This window comes from Camelus bactrianus, chromosome 2 (assembly GCF_048773025.1).
Source record: "Camelus bactrianus isolate YW-2024 breed Bactrian camel chromosome 2, ASM4877302v1, whole genome shotgun sequence".
Taxonomy (NCBI): Eukaryota; Metazoa; Chordata; class Mammalia; order Artiodactyla; family Camelidae; genus Camelus; species Camelus bactrianus.
Genome location: NC_133540.1, coordinates 106,858,577 through 106,879,954, shown reverse-complemented (window position 1 = coordinate 106,879,954; position 21,378 = coordinate 106,858,577). Strand labels below are relative to the sequence as shown.

The following is a 21,378-nucleotide window of genomic DNA, read 5'->3' as shown; positions in this document are numbered from 1 at the left end:
CTAAGGATGTCAAGAAACTGGAAGCCTCATATAATTACTGGTGGGGTTGTAAAAGGGTTCAGCTACTTTGTAAAACACTGGCAGCTCCTCAGAAAGTTAAAGACATAGCTACCTTACAACCCAGCAATTCCACTCATATATGCGTATAAATCATACATATATATATAAATGTACACACACACTCTCAAGAGAAATGAAAGCATTTGTTCACCCAAAAACTTGTACATGATTGTTCATAGCAATATTATTCATAATAGCAAAAAGTGGAAACAACTCAAATGTCCATAAACTGATGAATGTATAAACCAAATGTGGCATATCTATATAATGGAACATTATACAGCAATAGAAAAGAATGAAGTACTCAAAGGGGAAAGCTGGGGGAGGGGGGATAAATTAGGAGTTTGGGATTAACAGATATACATTATAAAATAGATAAACAACTAGGACCTACTGCATAGCACAGGGAATTATATTCAATATTTTGTAATAACCTATAATGGAAAAGAATCTGGAAAAGAATAGACATAAACATGTATGTATAACTGAATCACTTTGATGTAGACCTGAAATTAGCACAACATTGTAAATCAACTATACGTTAATTTTTTAAAAATCAAGTACTGGTAAGTACTATAACATAAATGAACCTTGAAAACATTATATTAAGTGACAAAAGGCCATATAGTCATCCCTTGGTATCCACAGGGGATTGGTTCCAGGACCCTTAGTGGATACCCATACCCATACCCTGTTTACTTTAAATCATCCCTAGATTACTCCTAATACTTAATGTAATGTAAATGCTATGTAAATGCTTGCCAGCATGTGGCAAATTCAAGTTTTGCTTTTTGGAACTTTCTGGAAAGTTTTTTCCAAATATTTTCAATCAGCAGTTTGTTGAATCATGGATGTGGAACCTGGGGATACAGAGGGCCAACTGTATATTATGTGATTCCAGTCATATGAAGTGTCCAGAATAGGCAAATTAATAGAGACAGAAAGTAGAGTCATGGTTTCCTAGAAGGAAGGGCAACAATGTGGAGTGACAGTTAATGATGGGTACAGGGTTTCTTTCCAGGGTAAGAAAAACATTCTAGAATGAGACAGTGATGATGGCTGTACACCTTCATGAATATACTAAATGCTGCTGAATTTTAAACTTTAAAAGGGGGGATTTTATAGTGTGTGAATTACATCTCACTTGGGGTCAGGGTGGGGCAAAAATCCTCATGGGTAAGTTCAGAGACAGATTAGATATAGCCAAAGAGGGAATTCATGAATTGAAAGATAGTTTGGGTAGAAACTATGATTCAGCTAATAAGCAGGGTTTGTTCTAATAGATGTTGGAGATTGTCAACAAAACAGTGATTGGAATTTGGGGCTTCTTTATATTTTCCTCTGTATTATACCTTGCCTCCTAGCTCTATTAGGTAATAAGCAGCCCTACCCTTTGGGTTAGAGTATCTGGCATAGCAATTGAGACATGAAGTTGTTTCTCTGCTTTGAGAGGAATCTAACATTTCTCTAGATAAATGCAATAACTGCTGTGTGTGTGCATGTGTGTGTTCCTATAACAGCAAATAGTTGGTAGTAAATAGAAAAGGAAAAAGTTCAGGATGGAAAGAGAGAAGGGAGGTGTGGTAGGCTGAAAAATGTCATCCCCTCCCCTCAAAAGATATCTCCATCCTAATTCTTGGAAACTGTGGATGCTACCTTATACGGGCAAAAAACAAACTCTTCAGCTATAATCAGGTTGAAATCTTGAGATGGGGAGAGGTGCCAGATGTTCTGGGTGGATCCTAAATGCAATCACAATTGTCTTTGCAAGAGGAAGCAGAGGCAGATCTGACTGCAAAAGAGGAGAAGGCGATGTGAGCAGAGATGGGAGTGATCCACTTTGAAGGTGGAGAAAGGGGCCACAAGGCAGTCACTGAAAGCTGAAAAAGTCAGGAATACAGATTCTCCCCTAGAGCCTTGAAGAGGAACCAGCCCTGACGACACCTTGGTTACACCTAGGTAACCCCCTAAGGCTCCTTTCAGACTTCTCGCTTCCAAAATTGTTAAGAGAGTAAGTTTGTGTTGTTTTAAGTCAACAACTTAGCAGTAATTCATTACAGCAGCAACAGGAAACTAATACAGGAGGTAAGTAGAAGAATAGGAGTAGTTCATAATTCAGCCTTGACACAAATAAAGGAAACTGACACCAAAACACAGCAGGGCATTAGAAAGAACTGCTTCCCAGCTTGCAGAGGAGAACACTAAGGAGACTTGGGTGAAAGGGCTGATGAAGTCAGGTGGCTGCAGATAAGAGGGCCTATCATGTTCAGAGAGAGGCTACCCTGAACACAACTAGAGCAGTAGAACCATGTGCGTTAGAGAAAGTGCAACATGCGAGGAATACCCCCTACTCCCCATCAATGCTGAGTTAAGTTTTCAAGTAAGCGTTCATTTATTCATTCATTTACATATGTTTTATGTATTTTATATATATACAATATATATGTATGTATTGAGCATTTAATACATGTAGGTTCTGTACCTAATTACATTATATGGTTCTCAGAACTCTATCAGAATCATTTACACAATTACACCAGAAAACAGGTACAAACACACCTGTCTAAACTAACTAAATAAACCAAAACACTATCATGCAAAAAAGCACTTGTGTTGTTGTCACTGCAGTTATGTAGTAAAGCGGATTACCTTTATTTACTTGGCTCTGATCACTCTCATTTCAATGCTCTTTGTCTTGGCCTATTTGCAGATATTTTAAGCAGTTAAAATCGAAGATCAAACACTACTTTACTATTCATTAATTTTTTGAGTTTTATGTTTTGAATATATTTGCTCTGCATTTGACTTGGTTCTCCCTAGAGCCAAGTCTCACTTGCAGTTCTTTTTCTGAAAAGCAAATACTGTAGAATTTTTGAACTAGAGGTTGTCTTAACATCATCCAGTCCAACTCCCCAATTTATAGAAGTCAGAAGTGAAGCTCAGTTGGTTCTGATGACTTGTCTATGCTGTCAGCCAGGAGTGGCAGGGCCAGGCAGAACCCACACCCTCCCATCTCCCAGTTTGGGGATTCTCCCACAAGGCTGCCCATGTTTAAATCCTGAGTTCTAAGTCCAAGGACTTGGTCTTATATTTTAATTAAATTCCCAAGCTACTGTCATATAAGAAACCTGGCAAACTTATCAATTTAAAGAATCAGACTTTAAAGAATCAGAATACAAACTACATATAATTAAAACAAGCCACATTATCAACACAAGTCAAATTAACTTTTTTTACACTGCATTACACATATTTAATGTGGCTGATTTTCAGCTTCTGAACAGATTTAAAAAAAAAACTCTGTGTGTGTTTTTTTAGTTTAAATAAACCAAATTAATTATTTTAATTAAGCCCCAATATTAAGAAAAAGTAAGAAAGTGCATACTACAACAATGAAGATCTAGCCTATTTCATCTATCATATTGGAAAGTGTTTTTTTCTAAAGCCCTCACACAAGAATGATAGAATGGAAGTACATAAAACTTCTCCAGAGAGTAATTTGGACGTGTATAGCAATGTCTTTAAAATGTGCAAGCAACCCTTCAACGGAGCCACTTCACATCTATACATATTTTTAAGGAGAAAAAAAGAATTATGAGCAATGATTAATCTAGACTGGAAATAACCTAAATGTTCAACAGTGGGTGATTGTTAATTATGATACATCCATGCAATGTAATAACGTATAAGACCATTAAAAATCACATACTAGAATACTTAATATCAGAAATTTCCATGATGAATTATGTGACAAAAAGTAGGTCATAAAATGAGATGATGATCACAATAATGCTTAACATAAAAGTAGAGACACTTGCATAGACACACACAGATTACAAAGACATGCAAAACGTTAAGGATGGTTTCTTTTCCTTGTGCTTTTTCATATTTACATTTTCTAAAATGTATGGATCCTTTTTTTTTTCTTGGACAGAAAAAAGCTTATCAGTGTATTTTTAAAATCTTGTTCCCTTTAACCTTCCCCAACTCCTACATCCACATTTCATTCATGGAATCTTATTACTACAATGGTGAGACTCCCCAGGGTCTCCTCTGTGTGATCACCGCATCTGGACAATACTGCAGGACTTCCTCCCACACGAGGAAAACCAATTAAACCCAGAGCAAAAAGCCCCTCTCCAGGGATGCCACATCACAGCCTGACTGTTCTGGGCAGTGAAACCCACTTGGATGTACGTGAGCTTGGGCACTGGTCTCAGGCTCCTGGGCTTAACTCAAATTCCCAGTGTTTCCTCAAACCCAGCTGAGTTCAGAAACCACCTCCGACTTCTGGAAACTCCAGTTCTGCCCAGGCACACCCTCCAGTATTTCACAACCTCTAGGCCAGTGTTTTTCAGACTGAGAGCTGAGATCTGTTAATGGATGGAGAAAATCAATTCAATGTGTCCTGGCCAGCATCTTTGAAGCACGATAAAAATTTCCTCCTCATACCAAGGGGAATCAGCCTCCCTGCATTCACCTGCCTCACTGCTGCCCTCTGGAATGCCGCATAAATCAGTCCACCACAGGCTGCAGCTACTTTTGAGTTGCTACTGGTTCTACAAAGATATTTATGACACTTTGTTGAGTAAATACAATGTATAACATTATCCTATTTCTGTAAATAAACAGAACAAATAAATTTACTAAGAGACAATATTGCAAGTATAGAAAAGCATTAAACAGTGTTAAAAACAGTTATCTTTTTTTTTTGAACAAAAAAATTTATAAATATCCAGAGGTAGTTCTAGAAACCAATAAAGACAAACAAGTCCCAGAAACACAAACCCGAGGCTTTGTTAATCAGCTAGACAAACAAATACAGATTTAAATCAATGTTCTTAGAGCTTAATATTGCAATTAAAAATAGATATTGACAGGAAAATGTTACAGAAGTTTTAACATGACAGGCTGTTTCTTATAAACTCACTTTTTTCTTTATTCTTCCTTATTCTTCTTAGGCTGTCACTTGGACTTTCTTTACAAACATCGTTAGATTTGCATTTTTCTCACTGTCTGGATTAACATGACCTTCCAGATTTCTCTCAATAATAAAATATTTTATTGAGTTGTTCAAGATTTTTTATTTAGAAATATTTTTCGAGATAGTGCAATAAAGGTATTTTATTACAGTTTGCTACTTAAGCCAAAAACAATCATGGGTATTTTTTAAATATGTGTCACACAGCACTAATCACAGAATTGAATTTTATAAAAGATAATGTAATACTGAAAAAACAGTTATCTCTTAATGTGTAGAACACTTCATGGTACCTATAGTTACCAGGTTTAAATAATGGATAAAAGACGACATAGGACGTCAGCATCCTTTGATGCTCAAATCTTTTAGGCCATTAAGAACGTATTACTAAAAGCTATGATGTGGAGAACAGGAGAGTGGATGACATCTAAACAAGTTGTCACTCAAGTGATCACTAGGTCATTTGAAAGGCTGTGGGAGGAAAGAACACAGATAGAAGGCAGATAAACTTAGGCTCAAACCACAACTTTGCTCTGACAAGTTACTTTGTTGTTTCAAGCCTCAGTTTTCTCATCTGTGAAATGGGGATGGTGAGACAAATCTTCCAAAGTCTTTCCAAAGTCTGTCCAGTCTGCAGTGAAGAACTTCTGGTAAATTCAGGACACAGTGAGAGGCATGCTGTAGAACCACCAACAAAACCGTCTTCCATCACTGAGACCAGGGGAAGTCAAGGAGGGAAGGCCAAAAGAAATACTCATGTGCGCCTGTTACTGAGTAAACTTTCTAAATGGCAATTTCTTAAGAAAGGAAGGAAATGCCCACCCTCTGAGCGGGCGGGAAGGTAGGAGAGCCAGGGACAGGCGAGCAGTGTGGGGCCCAGCGCGTGGTCGGCCCCACAGGCCTTGATTACGCCCTCTCGGCCTTGGCCTTGGCCTGCAAAGGCCCTGCCAAGTGCTCTGAGAAATGCCTTACAGGGGCTTCCTGAGAACAGTTATTATCCAGTCCCCCCCAAGCCCGAAGGGATTCCACAAACATTTGAGCTTCTACCACTGATGAAGCATTGTCCTCACACACAGAGGAGAGGAGGAAAACGAAACAGAGCTTAGTGTCAAAGTTCAGACAGAGTACACACACACATACACATGCACGCACACGCCAAGACACAACGAGGAATTTGAGACACAAGCTTCAGGAGGGAGACTAAGAGCTACAGGAACATGGGCTTCCTGCTGAGAATCCAGGGAAGCTTTCTGGGAAAGACAGCAACTCTGATGCACCCTAAAGCCAGGGGAGGGTTTCAGCAGGTTGTCCACATCCTTTGGTGGAGCCACGTTCCAGAGAGGGCACAGCACGAGCAGAGCACCGCGCAGTGACTCAAAGGCAAAGGGTGTGTCTCCGCAGGAGCGGATGCCTGGGCAAGGATAGGACACCTACTGAGAGTGAGGCTACTACCAACAACAGGCAGGATCATTAACCTATCAGTAGTCAGGGGTCTGATAAAGAGCCGTGAAAGAAAATGTGGAGGACTAAACGTCAGGGTGACCTTCTGGACTAGTGGGGATGCACTGAACATTCTCAGCAGGGAAATCATATGCTCAGAGCTGCGCTTCTGTGAGATTCATTTGACCACTACACACAAGTCAAACTTGCAGGGAGAGAGACTTCAGGCCAGAGGGCAGGAGATTATTCCAACAGTCCAGACCCTGACGGCCGGGGTTACAACAGCAGCTGCACTCGCACAAGGGAACTACTAAGTGCAAACAAAAATAAATACGGATGCAGTCTTACTAGCAATTTCCAGGGTAGTTTAACCCTAGTCTTAGTGCAAGCACAAAGATCTGTATGAAGTCAGGAGAGGTCAGCTCTAGCTATTGACTTTTTTTTTTTAAAGGATGTACTGGGAATTGAACCCAGGACTGCATGCGTGCTGAGCATGTGCTCTACCACTGAGCTATACCCTCCCCCTTACTGACTTCGTATTTTGGTGCTCAATTGGATGCTACTCCACATTTCACCAAAGAACAGCATCCTGTCCTGAAAAAAGACAGCCTTGAAAGGCAGAACAATGGTCCCAAAACATAAAGAAAGAAAATCCAGAAAATCCCATTTGCCATGCAAGCTTCAAAAACAATTCAGAGCAGTATGTACTTCCAACTCAAGACTGAGGGTTCTGATCACACTTAATGACAAAATCATAAACTCCAGAGAACGCTATTCCCGTGAAATAGTTCCCTTTCTCCAGGGAACTATTCATGTCTGAACTTCCTATTCAGACCTAGTCTGGCCTGGAGGCCCCGGTCATCTAAGGTTTCTGGCTTTAGGTGACAGGAGACAGAGCAGTTGAGGTTAATGTTTCCTACCACTGAGAGTGGCCACGAAAGAATGTCAGCTGGAGGTTTCAACGAGCAAATCTTATTTAATAACCAGGAAAAGGGAAGTATGAAGGGGAGGCAGGGAGAACAGAAAACAAACCGCATAAAATAAATGATGGTGTTGATGCTCTGGATAAGGTGATCAGCAATACTGGAAAGAGACGGAAAGCACAGAGGGGGTGAACCACGTTCCAGGTGCAGGGAAGGACGTTCAAGCAATGCATTATGCAGACACGCTGCAGGCCGAGGGACCACTGCACAGGCCCACCGGACAGGGCAGCCACTCACCCTCCTTGCCGCCAGAAAAAGGCCCGAGTGACCCACTCAGCAGAGGCCCTGGCGTAGTGACAGCAGCCATCTCTGTTCTGGGGATGGCTAGCTCGTTTCTAGCCCCCAGGAAGGGTAAGACAAGAAGACAGTTTTCTCCTAGAGACTCTTAGTAAGAATTAAGTCAAGTGAAAAAGAAGTGCTTCCTCTCAACAACGTGATAGCACAAGGCTTTGCAGCTCAGAGCACTTTAGAAAGCTCTGGAGAGGAGACAGACGATGAATCGTTCACCACGGTGGTTAAAAATGAGCAGGACCACATCTGTGAATTTTCCAAGGAAATGTACTCCTTTCACTCCAAGAACACAAACTTTAATATTTTAACCATTTTGAAAGAATTTCCTCAGAATATATTAGATTGCACCGTAAGCAACCAGCATTCTTGTAGGTCAAAAACAGTCAAATATTAACTATTTCATATGGTTTAATGGTAAAACCTGCCTTCCAACTTTCTTCTACAGCAGAAATGGGCCGATTTTTTTTCTTAACATGCCAGGCTGCAGATATTTGAGGCTCTGAGGACCAAGAGGCAAAACAGATTATGTAGGTAACCAGTTAGAAATATGAAAACTACTGTTTGCTCCTACAAGAACAGGCATGGGCTGAATTCGGCCCATGGGCCATCCTTTGCCAACCTCTGTTTTATGGGATGAAATAGATGAAAACTGCCAGTTTTTGAGTAATACCGTAATACCCTTGGGGGACACTACAGCATGTGAGCAAAAGCCGCGGATCCCACCCCCGCCGGCTCTAACACTGGCGGTCCTTCTGAACACTCTTGTCAGCTCTCCCTTCTGGGGCTGCTTCTAAGCACCTGGCTTATTTTAGAAGCCATTGTCTGTGGGAGGGTTTGAGGGTGGTTCTCTCTTTTCTAAGAAGGAAAAACTGGAAATGTACAAGGAAATGGGACTTACGGGTGAATTTAAATAAACCTAACCGCAGAAAGGAAAGGGGAGCAGAGGCACTCTGAGGAACTGCCCCAAACACGCCCCTGATTTGAAGCCAAAAATCCCAAGGGTCCAAAGGGAAGCAACGAAAGCAAGTAAACATCTAAACAGCTGGCCCAAGGCTGAAAGACTAAAGGGAGCAAAAATTAACGTTTGAGACAGACTATCCTCTACAGAAGTAAAAGAGATCGTTAAATGGGCAATAACCATCTTTCTCCTAAGTTAACCAGGGTAGAGACGAATAGAAGAAGGCTGCGTTTGTAGCCATTCCCCAAAGACCATTACTGGGAAAACTTAACTGTTGTGATACATAGAAAGTCACCATTGAGGGAACCAGTTTCCTCTGTTGGAGAACGTTAACCAGTAAGAGTCGGGGACACCCTCCCCGACACGTATTTGACAATGACGTGCCCTGAGGACCTCTCTTCTGGGTCCAAGAATTTTTTTAGATCAAGAGAATTTTAACAAATCACTGGGAAATGTTTCTAATTTGTGGCATCGCTATTGTTTCAAACGTTATATAGTGTGTGAGTAGATGCACTGAAACAGAAAAGGGAGATGGTTGATATACACTTCTGGTCTTCCAGGGCCACTGGATTATAAAAATCCAAATTTAGATAACATTTCTCGTCATTCAATATTAAAACCTCACCCTAGAGCAATCCATTCTCCTGCATTTCTAAACACTCTCATGTATATCTTATAAGCCTTCACCAGTTCTGTACCCTGCAATGCTCTATGATGGAAATTAAAGGGAAAAAAGAAAGAGATAAATCCCATACGTACATGAGCTGCCCGGATGACAGTGAGCCTCCGGGTACCGTCTGCCCATAGTGACCAGTCAGCACATTAGCAGGGGCCCCAGCAGTTTCCAAGTACTCACGAAAGACTGAGATGGTTAAGCTGTAGTGGAGGGGAGACAAAAAAAAAAAAAAAAAAAAAAGGAGAAATAAAACAGATTCGGGATAATGATTGCATTTTTCATTAAAATGATAATGATGACCACAAATTTCCAGATAACCAGGTTTATGAATTATTCATAGTCACATCAGAGATGAAGTCTCCCTGTCACTGCCGGCAGGCACAGAGCTTGGCTGATGATTAGCATGTGGCCCCTGCACTAAATGTGACAGAAGCGCAGGTCACTGCAAGTCCACCCATCAGGGCTGGCCCCACTGACCCTCTTTCGAAGACCAGACAATCCCACCCGTACTTTGCTGATGCTCTTCCATCTCACTCTTCCTTAACTAAGGAAAAGCACTAGCCTGGTTCTCTGTGGTGACATCTGAACTAACATCTTATAAAAACTCTAAAAGCTTGAAAGGAAAAATGAAATTCTTGGTGTTGGGTAGAGAAGACATCAAATTGATTTTGTTTAACTTTTCAATGAGGTATAACATAAATATAGAAAAGTACACATACCATGTGTGGACAGTGAATTTTCCTAAACTAAACACACCAGACTAAAACCCAGAACACTATCAGCATCCTAGAAACCCTCTTTGTGCCCCCTCCTAAACGTAACTACGAGGCATAAATTATCTTTGCCCATTTTTGTAGACATCAAATTGACTCACTGTCCTTATTAAGTTTTCATTTAAAAAAAAAAACATTTAACACCTACTATATGCGAAGTACTGTGCTCGGCACTGGAGCTACAAAGACGAGTAAGACATTGTCTCTGTCTTTAAAGAAAGCAAAGTCTAGTGGGACCAAGAAATACACAAAACCGACCCCAAAGGGCAGTAGGATGAGTGCAATGACTGAGATTCATGGCAAGCAGCCCAGAAATGGAGAAGTCAGAGAAGACTTCCAAGCAAAAGGGATGGTGGGCATGTCCTCAGGCTGAGTAGGACTCAGCCAAGCTGGGAATGGGAGACAAGATAATGGAAAAGGAAGAAGGAAGAAAGTGCACGGTGTCATTCAGTTTTGCTGGACTCTCCAGGGTAAGGCCAGGAAAGAAGCCTGGAGCCAGACTGTAATCTTGTACACGTATTCAAGAGCTTCAGACTGGTTACAGATTTACTGGGTTTACTGGGTTTCGGATCCGTTACTCTCTCTGGGTGGACTCAAAGAGGGCAGAGTAGAGGCAGGGAGACCAGTTAGGCCAGTTTGGCCGTTAGGAAGGAGAGGAAGGGTGAAGATCAGGGCAGTGGAAGGAGGTGGGGAAGGGAAAAGGAGACAAGAATTAGTACTTGGGACACATCCAGACACTAAAAGCAGAACAACATGGTAACTGACATGTGGGTAGATGGCAGTGACAACTGAGGTAGAGAACACTGGTGAACAGACAAGTTTTAATAAGGAAGTCAAGGGGTTTAGTTTGATGCATTAGAAATTGAGAGGTAGAAGATTCAGGTGGGGACACCCAGATGGTCCTGAGTGTGAAGTCTGGGGAAGAAACCTGAGCAAAACATAAAAGCAAATGGTCATGACATGGAAAGCAGCAGAAATTAGATTAGTGGGTGATATTCCTGAAGGAATATGGGTAGAGTCAGAAGATTAGAGGGTCACTGCCAAAAGCAGAGCCCTAGGGAACATGAACAATGATAGAACAGACAGAGGAAAAAGGTCTTAAAACACCAAGGAAGAAAGGCAGAGAGGTACCATGGCAGCCAATGAGATGAACAAAGAAATGAAAAGTCTACCTTTGGATTGGACACGTAAACAGTCACTGGCCACCTTGATTGAAGGTGGCTTCACTAAAGTGGTGGAGGCAGAAATAACGGGACAAGTGAAAGAGAAGAGGAAGGAGAATGACCAGATGTTAGAAGGGATAAGTGCTAATGGAAGTCCATACGGATAGGATGGAGTCAGTAGAGAAAGGTTGAGAGTAAAAGAGGGAGGAGGTGAGGATGGAGTAAGATCCCTATAACCATCTGATATTAGAAGAAAATCAGGATTAGAAGAATAAAGATCAATCTTGTTATAGTAAGTTTGCAGGTGAAAATTGGGATGCTGGCGACAACAGAGCAAACGACATCAATATTGCAGGTAAAACAGCTGCCGGGGCTCTTCACTGAGAAGGAGCTGACGTGCAAAAGGTTTGATGACAGCGATCCTGAAAATCTTGGTTTCCATCATGCTACTGTCTACAATGAAAGTAGTCTAACCTTGTTTTAAGGTAAATAAACACACAGGAAAGGGGCATCTGGAAGGTACACACGCCCACAGTAGAACTTATTAGCACCAAAGAATACCACAGAAGCACGAGATTCAGAAGAATGTTCTTAAAATGATCCTTGGTCTCAGGTGCCCACCCTTCCAAAGGTTTACACATCACGTCATTAAATGAAACCACTACCCACTATCCTACAAGGCTTCTTAAGATGCTTCAATTCAAAGACCCCTTCTAGCATGACTAACCTAATGAAAATGAGGAGTCAGTCATCTTAAAGGCAAGAAAAGGAGGAGAGCGGAGCCGGCCATAATGTTTGCCTGAGACTTCCTGGTGTGATGCCCCTTCAGACAGCAAGGATGGCATCTCCACTCACTCTCCGCCCCACTCTTCCACCTCAGGTTTTGGTGAATCTGGAAGTGGGTGGAGTGATCTAGTTTTTGGAAGGCACTCCAATAATACCCAAAGTAGCAAGGTCCACGAGAAAAACTAACATGATGAAAAACACCTTGAAAAGTCGATTTTATGTTCTCCAGGCAGCCTCTGTGATCTCACGAACTCTGAGGTGGCTGCAGGTTTTGTCTATTCACGTGAACATCTCCAGGCCATCTCTGGAAGATGACAGCATTTTAGAATTCTAGATAAACACATTATCACCACTGAAGTCAGCCAGGACTGAGGTGGTTCCAGAGCCATCAGATGCCTACTGACTGGGCCATTTATCTTTGTATTCCGGGGGCATGGGAGATGAAGCAGGCAGTCTATAAATATGGAATAAATCAATAAAGCAATACATAAGTGAAGAGTCCTCATAACCAGGAGGTAAAGAGGCCAATTAAATGGTGAGAACAGAATTAGTCTTTCTATTCCTTCCTTTTCCACGCTGACTCACAGCCAAGCTGCAAATCACATTCAATTACATTTACTTTCCTCTTCACAGAAAAAAGTCTTTATGAATTCATAAATAAATAGTGTGTGTCAACTAAGAAAATTCAAAAATCATGAAATTACGAAAAACATGATGCCTCTTAAATGGGAAAATAAGTAGGTGTGAACATTCTGGGCATACAAAGAAACAGAAATTGCCCCTTTATATCTGTCTGCCTTCTTTGTCATCCTTCAGTGTGAAGGACAGAACATCATTACTTTAACAGCATGGGGCCTCTCCTCCCAGCCACTCACCACACAGCAATCTGCTCAGCTCCAAACCACTGGCACAGGAGATCCTATTGAGATAATCAAGTCTCACTTCCTTAAAAATTCTGATCCTAACATGTATTTATACCATTCATCATTTCACTTCTTTTATAGAACATTATCTGTGAGGTATCACCAATCACACTGAACACATTTTACAAGAAGCACATTGTAGTGTTGTCTGGAAACAACTTTAATGATAAAGTTTCCAAAAGTGAGGAATAGTGGGTTGTTGCTGTTTGGTTTATTAGCATGTACTGTGTGACATTTTTCTAAACTCTTAAAAAATAACTTGGTCCTGAAACATAAAATCTCTTTCTACCCATCTGAACAGCAATATCCTGAGGAGGAAACAAATCTTTGAGACCACCACACTTTTTTCTACTCTTGATTAAGAAGCTAAGAGAGCAAGATAAACAGTATGCTATTCACTTGAATGCAAGCCACCAAGGGGAGGAAAGGAGTATTTATGCTGGTGCGTAAAGTGTTTAGTGTGCAACTTTTTAATTACTATATCTCTGGTACTATCCATAATATATTCACTAACACAAATGCTCCACAAGGACATTAATCCTCAACAAATACATTAATGCTTCCCTCCTCTCCTCCAAATTCTTATTATGCTGATACGGAGCAAAAATGCTAAGAATTCTCTCCAAAATAAACATTTTATGTCAACAGCCACTTGTTCCACCATCTCCCTTTCTAATTATTTTATGATAACATACTATCTCTACTTAAGTATTTGCTACTATTGACACAAAAGATAAATTTGTAAACAAAAAAAAATTTAAAGGGCTTTGTTTAATGTAACATCTTTTCTGGTATGAAAGCTGGTCTGTGCTACTAAAAAAAGGTGGTTTATGCTCTAAATAATATATTCTATAACTTATTAAACTATGACTCTCTGCACACTTTGCAGTTATAGTATCGTGTATTTTCTGCTTTTTTAGAAACCTCAAGGAGTAAGACATTGAGGATGATGAAGATTTTCATTATAGTTGAAGGATGATCCATTTAAGTAATAAAATGGGTTTAATTTCAACTATCCTGCATTTTTTTTTCTAAAAGGTAATGCCTTCTCAGAGAATCCAGAATATGATTAATCTCTGGAGACATGGATAGTCAATATAAGTATCAATTATCTTGTTCTGCTGGAACCTAAGAACACAAGTTCTGAGGAAAACAAGCTGGCTCAGGGGATATGAGGCAGATGTTGAGTTTCTACCACCATGATGAGAACTTGGTGGGAATCCTGCCAGAGCAACAGGACAATCAAAATCAAAACGAAGAGACTGCTGAAATTCAAACACCAAGAAAAACACAGATATAAATACACTTTGGAGAGCCAAAGGTGAAACCTGAGTCACAGAGCCAGGTCAAGAGCCAAGTAGAGTCAGGATCTGAGTGAAAGATGGAGTGGAAAATGGATAGAATAGAGGGATAGCGTGTAAGACTGGCTCTATGTGTGTGCGGCTGGTACCCAGACTGACCCTGCCTAGAAAACCCAGTGGCAAGGTAACCTTTTGAGGCACAGCGAGCTGCTTGCTCCTCCCCTCAAAGGCTGCTGACTGCTTTGTTTTGGGAGATATTTTGCCCACCTTTCATAGTTTGGTTACCTTCTCTCCTTTTCTGTTAAAAGTTGAGTCTCACTGCCGTCAGAGTATCAACCTTTCCTTTCTTCAAGCTCAGCTATGATTTTGGAAACCAAATAAAATTTAAAAACATAAAAGAACTAAAACTTAAAATACCAAGCTCCAGATAAGGTCTGAAAGACACAGTACACAGACTTTGAACCCATACTGGAGCAGTCGGGGTGTCTTTTTTGTTTATTCCTTGGTTCTTATAGAATGGACACAGTATTAAGTCATCTAGCACAAATACAGCCAAATCTAAAACATGCCCTGGGGTGTTACTTATAAGTGACCACGGTTATTTAACAAGGACTTCTTTTAGAGAAATTCAATAAGCTGAATATCCAGGAACACAATAGAATCAACTGCTCTGATGTGAAGTATCTCTGGAAACGTGGGCATAAACTCACAGCCCAGAGAAGGGAGGGCTTTGTCACTGCGTAAGTAAGTGGCTGTGAGTCCATCAGCCCACCATGCCCATCTGTAAAATGGGTTAATGATACCTACTTTGCAAACGTATGAAGAAGAACAAATGAAAGGCTCGGACAATAGCAACAAATGTAAATTAAAACTTAACTAAGTGGAAACATGGTACATAACCCCCTATGACACACAGATCTTTATTTAGAGCTGAAAAAGTCATCTGCTTCGTGGTTTCTATCCAACTCTCACCACCTCATGTGATAAAATCCTCTTTGCAATTATTTTCGACAGCTTCCCTTTTAGTTAACAAATAAAATTGTTTTTAGCTTAACTGTTTAAATAGGAGGTACAAGTATTACTGCATTTTCAGGTTAAAAAAACTAGAATGTTAAAATCCCGCCATTATATTCCCACTTTGTTTCTTCCTTAACTTTTTCTTATTCAAACGGTTTCTTGTCTCTTTTTCTCATTTTTCTTTATTGAATCCTTGCTTTCTCACTTTAAGTTAAATCCATGCAACAATAGTAACTAACATCTTTATGTTATTTTGCAGTTTACAAGACACTTTCATACACATTATCTTATTTCCCTTAAATGACTTCTACTTTCTTTATTTTCTCTTGCACTTTCCAAAACACAGACAGAACTTCCTAAAATCAGCAAAGAAGCAATTTTTCTCCCTCCAACTGTAAACACATTGATACACAATACTTTGCAGAGTTGTCTAAAGCAAGTTAGACTATACATAGTATACCTAAATCCTGACACATCCAGTTTGTCTTGCAAATAATTTTTTTTCTCCCGTGGTGATGATCTTTTGAAGTTAAAATACAGTGATAAGCATGTAAATGTATTAATATGTTAAAATAAGACAGAAAAATCTCTTTAAGAATCATCAAAAATAGTAAACAAAAAAATAAAAGAAAGAAGTAAACAGATTTACAGAAGGAAATAGAAAAAAACAAAGTTGAGGCTGTTTCAGCTTTCAGTAAAAATTCCATTATCTATCTCACCAGACCTATTTTTCTCCAAGCTCTGCATTAAATAATCTGATCATTAAATCTGTGAAAGCCACAAGGGATGCACCCATCTCATTAAAAAAGATGATCTTTTGAGTTATGATAATGAGAAAGAGCATCTATTTTCGGTTTTAAGGACAGAAGTACTCCCCGCTTGTTGCTCAGAGGCAGCGACACTTCTAGTAAGCTTCAGCACAAAACAGATGCCTGGCATTCTTTACCTATCATGATGAAAACAGGAACTTTCAAACAGAAATGTTTCCTCTCAGAACCTCTACATACTCTCAATCTTGATTTATCAACAAATAACACAGGATGTCTGAGACAAAAATATTAATTCTACCATGTGAAGGTAAACATTTTTTAAAAGGATTCTATAAACTCCAAACTAGGAATCAGATCAGACTCCCCTGTATTCATTCAAATTCTACACGTCATAAAAACTTGTAAAATTTGAATTGGCTTCCTTTTTGCTCCACAATGGCTGAATATGGCCCATAGCAATTTTATAGTAATTCTTGACATACTTTAACAACATATGAAACATTATTTTTAAAAGCAATTTTAATGTTAAAATTGGAGTACTAATAGAATTTAAGGAAAAAGTTGAAAGAGAGATCATATTTGGTCCTGATTCTGCTGTGGCATTTACATGTTCAATAATGTAAGCCTTTGGCACATTACAAAATCTTCTGCATTTTGCAAGAGATATGCTGAGTGATTTTTATCCTAGGAATGGAGGACATGGTCTGACATTCTTCTATATAATCTACAGAGATGTCTCATGGAAACTCAGTGTCCTGAAGAATACAACTGCGACGGCTGTGTAAAATGGTTCTGAGAAAAGAATGTTTTCCCATCTTGGACACAACTCAAGTCAAATTACTTGGGAATCTAAGAAAGATTGGCCCAACTGGGATTATGACCGTGGAAAACCCCAGGGGATGGAAGTCATTTCTTTCTAATGGTGTAAATTGTATGTTATTCTTGTGACTGTGTTTGAGGTCAGACTTGGAATTTATACCTAAGAAATAACTGAGACTTTTTCCTATTATGTACTCAAATTAAGAAAGGGTGACACCTAGTTCATTTTGACAGTGAGAGTAACAATCCTTGAATGAAACTGTAAAGTACAGTAAACAGCATCCAACCAAGAGTAACCAAATAAACTTTTTTAATGGACCAGACAACCATGTATCCAAATTGAAAGACTAAGTTTCAAAAGTTCATGAATAGGGACTTTTCAGGATCATGTGGTAGATTACAATCATGTGTTTAACTGCATTCCCTCCAAACTTCACTAAATGACACTAAACAAAAGGCAGAGATAAACTCACAAGAAGAAAGAAAATGGAAGAGGAGAAAACTGATGGAAAAAATTTATGGAAAATGGAAAGCAGATGGGCTAATAATGAGTGAATTTTCAAAGCAGAGACAGAGAAAACTTAAATGCCTGCAGGCAGAACTGTCTGGAAGAAACAAGCCAATATGGGGCACAGAAACGCAGGAAAGTACAAGTTCAGGCACAGTGACATCCAAAGTGGGGGTGGATGGAGAGGGTGGCGTGGAGGTGGCACTGAAAACTGGAGAACTGCTTGCAAGACGTTTTAAGAAGTAAACCTCCAGACCCTTCCCCAGCCATGAAGCTTGTCAACTGTCTCTCCTTCCACCTGAGAAGGTCTGTACTCAGGGACACTAGGAGTAGTGACTGGGTGGAGGTACCATTTCGAAAAAAAGGACTGAGTCAAAGTGTACCCTCTGAATGGAGGGACCCACAGCCACTTCCTTTGCTGGGCTTCTAACCAGCCCAAGAAAAGAGATCTAAAGTTACCATAACTAGGGAGAAAGGGCGCTTCTGAAATACAGAAAATCACCCTATAGTAAGGTCACCAGTTGAGAAGAGAGAAAGCCTGTCAACTTGCTTCTGCACAGAGAGCTTCCAGTGCCTCCACATAAATACAAGTGGATAGCAAATGATCAGCAGACATGTGATGAAGAGGCCACAGGACAGACAGGGTCTCTAGGAGAAACCAGAGTTAATGCTGGGAGCAGGAAAAAACTTCATATACACATTATGAAAAGATATCTGCATCTATAAAGCAAAAAAAGAATAGGATGCTATAAAATAGAAATATTTGAGAACAAGAAAGAATTTCTAGAAGTTAATATTATGATCATAGAAATTAAAAATCCATAGGTGGGAGAGGGTATAGCTCAGTGGTAGAGTACATGCTTAGCACGCATGAGGTCATGGGCTCAATTCCCAGTACCTCTGTTACAAATAAATAAAAACCTAATTACCCCCTCACACACACACACACACAACTTTTTTAATCCATAGAAAGGTTAGAAGATGGTAGAGATAAATGTTCCCCAGGGGTAGAACAAAAAAATAGCAGGCTAGCAATCAGGAAACTTTTTTTTAAACAATAAATTGGAGGAATAATACAGAAGTTTCAGCATCTGACAAATAAGAGTCCCAGAAAAGAGATACAGAAAACAGTAGGGAGAAAATCATTCTCCACCACCTCCCACAAAGACCTTCACAATGAGTGAAAAAAGTTATGCACCAAGGCACATTATGATGAAACCTCAGAACATTAGGGGATTAAAAATGAAAGACTCTAAAAGCTTACCCCCAACCGCCAAAAAAAAGCCACATATAATTAACCAGAATCAGAAAAGCATCCAACAATTCAATAACAAAATTAGAAGTGGAAGAAAATGAAGGAAGGACTCCAAAACTCTCAGGGAAAATAATTTCCAACTTTAAATCCTGTATCAGTCATATGTGAGGAGAGACTAAGTGGCATTTTCACACCTGCCAGATCTCAAAAAAATTACATCATATACACTCTTCCTTCTCAAGAAGCAACTGCGCAATGTGCCTCCACCAGAAGAGAGACAAAAGCAGGAGAGATGCTATTCAGTAAATAGGTCAATCAAGAACTCCCAACATGCTAGTAAAGGAAAATTCCAGGTCAACAGCTGTGCGTGAGGCCACAGGAGTCAACAGTCCAGGAGGGAGTAGGCAAGCAGAAGGCTCCCAGAAAAACATCACACACTCACACACGCACACACACACCAAAGAACTGAGAGATAAGCCATTGTGTTTGACCTCACTTGAGAATTTGAGGATAAGTAGTACATAAATAGAATAGGAAGCCAAAAAAAAAAAATAGAATTCTTTAATATGCTGAAAAAGAAAGGAAATAAAATTGCAGTACACTGCATAACTCAGCTATGAAAAATATTTACAGTGGAAACAAATGGAGACATAACTATCTTGGAGAGAGAAAGGAAGGTATGTAAGCGAGGGATTACAAAAGAGAGCTAACCCCTTACCTTCCTTAATAGAAATTCAATACTGAGTATCAAAAAATGAAAAAAAAAATTCAAGAAATATCAATAGAAAGGTATTAATTAGCTACATGGAAGTAAATAATGAGAAGAGCTAACTGAATTGATAGTAGAAACGGGAAATGACAATGCAAATAAGCAGGCAGGAATTTTTAAGCTATACATATGTATCATTGTGAATAAAAAATGTATTTTTAAAAGGGTAGAAATTGATCAATAAAATATAAACTACCTAACCATCTAAGACAGACTGATAATATACTATAAATTTAAAAAAAGACAAATCTTAATCTGCTCCTCCTAGTTAATCAAATCGTTAAAATTTAATTTAATGCATTTTATCTTAAAGTGATAAGAAACACATTGTGAGAGGTCAAATATACCTAAATCGTCAGGGGACACCTCCAGGTTTAGTTAACACGTGGTGGAAGGGTCAATGGATACCAGTGCACAAGGGGAATCAGCCACCTTTGTTATCACAGGGTCATTAACTACAGCGTCAAATAGATAAACATGTTGGCCACTCCCCGTCTACCAGAGCCCTAACTTTGGTTTCTTATAGTGAAGGTTTACCCATGTAGAAGGCGGAAGGACGGAAAAGATTCAGCCTCCGTGCCTTCTTCCTATATTTGGGAAATTTCTCATGAGTGTTGATGAGAGCCACATCTTTCAACACAGAGGCAAAAAGGGCCAGACACTCACCTTCCCAGACTCCACGGCAGCTAAGGCATGGGCACATGACTTAGTCTTGGTCAGCCCTGCATCCAGAGCTGGAGACACAAACAGGCAGAGGCAGAGGCAGGAGGAAACGATAGTGGGTAATAGCTAGTGCCTGGAAGCAGCAAAGGCTGAGGTGACAGAGCTGGTAGCAAGTGTCTGGTCCCAGTGGCGTGGTCAGTGTGAACTACCATGGTCCAGTGTTAAGTGACAGAGTTCACCCTGCATAGAACTAATCACGGCATATGATCTTGGCTATGAATCTGGCTGTGTAGTTTCTAATTGCTCCTTCTCTTTTTCCAACTTCTAGGATTTTGAGAAACTACCCAATATCTTCTCTATAAATTACTTCTCTGCTTACACCATTCAGCTAGTCCCCATTGCTTCTGTCTAAGAACTGCCTGATATACTGCTCCAGGATAGACACATAGAGATAGGCAGCTGCCTACCGAAGTTAAGAATGAAATGTTTATGTGTTTTATGACATCAAAGCAGAAACAAGGACATTTTTCACAGGGAAGCATGTAGGAAGATTGGGTTTTAAGGTACAAGTGAAACTATACTGCTGGAATGTTATGGGTTAAAGAAGTTTCAATAGGCTTATCTATTATTTGAATTGTTGTCTCCCGTTAGAAAACACATTCCAAGTTCAAAACCACTAACTGACTTTATGACAAGCCATGAGAATGTAATCTGTTTATGAATTGAGAGTTGTCATTACTTACGTTTGGCAAAAGCCTCATGCTCACGATTCTTGTTGTTTTGAGTGGGCAGGGGAGCAGTGGGTGAGAAAGAACAATTTTCTTTGTCTTTCTACTTAACACAGAGCTTTCTGAGAGATGAAGCCATTTGGAAGCCAGTGGTCAAGAACTGCACACAAATATGAAAATGCAAACCAAGGCACTCAAAGATTTATATTCAACTGCAGAAACATCAATATTGCTGCAAAGCTGCATCCATCAGCTCAGCCTACTGCAGCATATTTAGTTCCAAGACTGAGAAAGCTTAACCCTGGGCAATTTATCTGCATATGTCTCAGGCTAACCCACACATTTGCAGACAAAGCTAGAAGTTAAGATAGATAGCTTAGAACAAACTGTTGATGGGACCAAAAGGGCTCCATAAAAGAGTCAAATGCAGGAATGACATTAATAGAAATGTAGACACAAAGAAAGCAAGCTTCTTTCTGAGGTGCTCATTGTTTCTGGAAACTGAGGAAGTCTT

The 21,378-nt window shown here is 39.9% G+C and overlaps 1 protein-coding gene across 16 annotated transcripts in view; it reads right to left on the bottom strand.

Moving 5' to 3' along the window:
- The window catches only part of APBB2 (amyloid beta precursor protein binding family B member 2), a 332,397-nt gene that overhangs the window by 204,832 nt on the left and 106,187 nt on the right, over positions 1 to 21,378 (bottom strand). For 13 of the 16 annotated variants that reach the window (XM_074348829.1, XM_074348805.1, XM_074348824.1 and 10 more), the window contains one exon: positions 9,473 to 9,589. The exons of the other annotated variants lie outside the window; for them this stretch is intronic. The gene's annotated coding sequence lies outside the window, so the exon portion shown is untranslated. The remainder of the gene's footprint in view (positions 1 to 9,472; positions 9,590 to 21,378) is intronic. 16 annotated transcript variants of the gene reach the window in all.